Source organism: Empidonax traillii, unplaced genomic scaffold, assembly GCF_003031625.1.
Source record: "Empidonax traillii isolate 1590-97213 ecotype Southwest subspecies unplaced genomic scaffold, ASM303162v1 scaffold166:size2381449, whole genome shotgun sequence".
Classification (NCBI taxonomy): domain Eukaryota; kingdom Metazoa; phylum Chordata; class Aves; order Passeriformes; family Tyrannidae; genus Empidonax; species Empidonax traillii.
Window position 1 is genome coordinate 12777 of NW_020955359.1, and position 2826 is coordinate 15602.

At 44.3% G+C, this 2826-nt stretch overlaps 1 protein-coding gene and 1 long non-coding RNA gene across 2 annotated transcripts in view; both read right to left on the bottom strand.

Moving 5' to 3' along the window:
• LOC114058261 (acyl-coenzyme A synthetase ACSM3, mitochondrial-like) overlaps positions 1-2826 on the bottom strand; it is a 28348-nt gene that overhangs the window by 7581 nt on the left and 17941 nt on the right. The gene's annotated exons all lie outside the window — the stretch shown is intronic.
• Positions 7-2820, bottom strand: LOC114058264. Its single transcript, XR_003571401.1, has 3 exons — positions 2444-2820; positions 981-1243; positions 7-122 (listed from the first exon to the last, which is right to left on the bottom strand). It is a non-coding gene; the product is annotated as an uncharacterized LOC114058264 (long non-coding RNA).

Consider the following 2826-nt stretch of genomic DNA (forward strand, 5'->3'; position numbering starts at 1 on the left):
GCCTCAGAGAGCACATTGGCTGCCTTCCTGGAGAGAAATCCCAGCTCTTCAAAGCTCCACTTCACCTCCTCTCCCTCCTCATTTACCCACCAAAAAGCTGGATTTGCTGGTTTTCTTCCATCCTAGAACACAACGGAAGAGAGTAAAGTAAGAAGACAGACCTTAAAAGATTTTGTTTCAAAACAAAATCACTCCAGACTAGGCACATCCTCCCTGGTAACTAGTCTCTCAGAGTGATACCTGTATGTCTGACAAGCCAAACAAAATGTTGCATTCCACTCTGCAGCTAATCTAGCCAGTATCCATCAGGAAAACTGATTTGTATCATCTGAGCTTTGTTCCAGTGAGTTCTGGATTTGGCTGGGGTAGAGTCAATTTTCTTCCTAACTGCTGGTAAAGTGCTGTGCTTTTTTGCTTTGGGATGAGGATAATGTTGGTCACACGCTGATGTTTTAGTGGTTGCTAAGCAGTGCTTACTCTAAGTCAAGGACTTTTCAGTTTCCCACGCTCTGTTGACGAGGCGCACAAGGCGCTGGGAGGGAGCACAGGCAGGACAGCTGACCCAAACTGCCCACAGGGGTATTGCACACCGCAGAACGTCCTGCTCAGTGTAACCTGGGGATATAACCTAGTCAGGAGGTGCCAATCACTGCGTGGGCACTGCCTGGGTGTGGTGAGCAATCACGTTGTGTATCACTCCACTTTGTTTTTCCTTCTCTCTGTTTGTTGCCTCCCTTTTCATCACTACTGTTACTGTTATGATGATGACTATTATTATTATTATATGTTATTTTACTTCAATTCTTAAACTATTCTTACCTCAACCCATGGGGTTTACCTCTTCTTTCCTGAGTCTCCTCCCCACCCCCCTGGGGGGTGTGCATGTGTGTGTTCATGTGATCCAGGAGCTCTGTGGTACTTGGTTGCTGGCTGGGCTTAAATTACAACACAATGTCTAAAAAGCAAAAGACAAATACTACCTTTTCCAGTTGTGACCACTCATCTAAGACATCACTCGCAAAGTTGAAATATTTTGGCAGTTCCTTTTTATACTGGTTTATAGAATCATAATGGGAAATAATCTGAGATGTCAGAAGCCTCTTGTATCCATGGAAGGATCTGCAAGGTGACCTGAGTATCTGCAGACACCGAGGAATCCATGATTTAATGAACATTCTCATGATAAATGATGTTTTATCAGACAGTGGGAAAAAAATCAGGATTCAGCAGAGGAATCAGTCACCTGAAATGAAAGAAAATACATTTAAAACTAGCCTGGTATTGGATGCTGTCTTGTTTGTGATATTGGATAAATTAATGTAAACCAGGTTGAATAAATAGGTTGTTTGAGCACATCCTCATTTTATGTGTATTTTCATTACGTGAATATTTAATATTACAGTATGCAAAGGGGATATGCACAGTCATTTTGAGGTTAAATAAAAATGTAGACTATAGAAAAAAATTAGCAGAATATGCTGTGAATTCTGCAACAACAGCCACCAACCAACCAACCAAATCTAGAGAGTATTTGAAGACAAACCAGTTCTGAATTGATGGGTAGTTCACTGAAGTCACTTAGGGAAGCTGTTCTGATCCGCTGAGATGCAGTGGGAAACCAGGATCTAAAACATTCCCAAAAGTGAGATTAAGGCCCAAACTCGGCCAGATGCTGGATTCCAAAATGATAACTTGACTTTATTTTGTAACACAAGGGAGCGGAGAGAAAGCAGGAGGACAGGAAAGCAGGGAAAAGCTGAGGGTGATTGTTAAAAGCACAGCACGGGAGTTACCACCACCACAGGGTGCTTCAACCCTGGTCCTGTTGTGGCCTCCGAGGAGAGAGCAGGCAGGCAGGGTAACAGTGGTAGGGGATACTGCCACCACCCTGGGCACCACCCTAAATACCTCACCGGGTACACCCTGGGTGCCCATTGGCCACTTCACCTGTATCCGAGTGACGGTACCAAATTGGACCCTGACTGCCCATGGGTTGGTATCCCGGTATCCAAGCCAGATCTGCCTGGCACGCCCTATGTGGGAAAGTACTTGCCGTGCTCTTGACTGTAACAACTTTTTGCTTGCTGGGTATCTCCTGGAGCTCCTGAAGCAGCTCAGCTCCTGCAGCAGCCCAGCTGGTGCACTGAGACTTTTTAGCTCTGAGCTCCAGGGCAGTGGCAAAGCAGACTCCGTCTTTTAATAGTCCATTACAGTAGGTCACTGGTGGTTTGAATAGTCCAATTAAATGTGAAGTTCCCCATCCTGCTTTCTGATGTTTTTTTACCTCCAGGTTTTTAAGGACCTAATCTGGCACCTTGTCTGTAGCTCAGCTGATCCTTGCAGAACTTCGATGAATTCTCTGGGGCTTTTAATTGCCCAGAAGTCTCCTTCCCCAAACACTTCAGTTGTTATTGTTTGAATTAATAAGGTTCCTGCTTCTCACACCAAAGCATTCAGAAGTGGATTCTCTATTCCTTTTCTTTCCCATGGAGATCTGAAGGATGTTTCCAGATGACTTCCATCAAGATGCTCACTGCTTTAGCCTCAACAGTTGCTGACTGATACAACCATTCACCACATCCATCTCACGAACCTTCACTTACATAACCCCTTACGTAGGCCCCAGATTTGATTTCCACAGTCTGCCTTGGATCACCTCCTTGTCTTTTATATGTCTTAACATATCTGCTAGGAGGATCTGCTCCATGACCTTCCCAGGTCTGCCCATAAATGCCCTCTTCCATCTGTACCCACCATAATAATCCTAAAAGCTCTCAATTCCAACTAATTTCTTCCTTTCCTATTTTCTTTCATTCTTTCTCCATT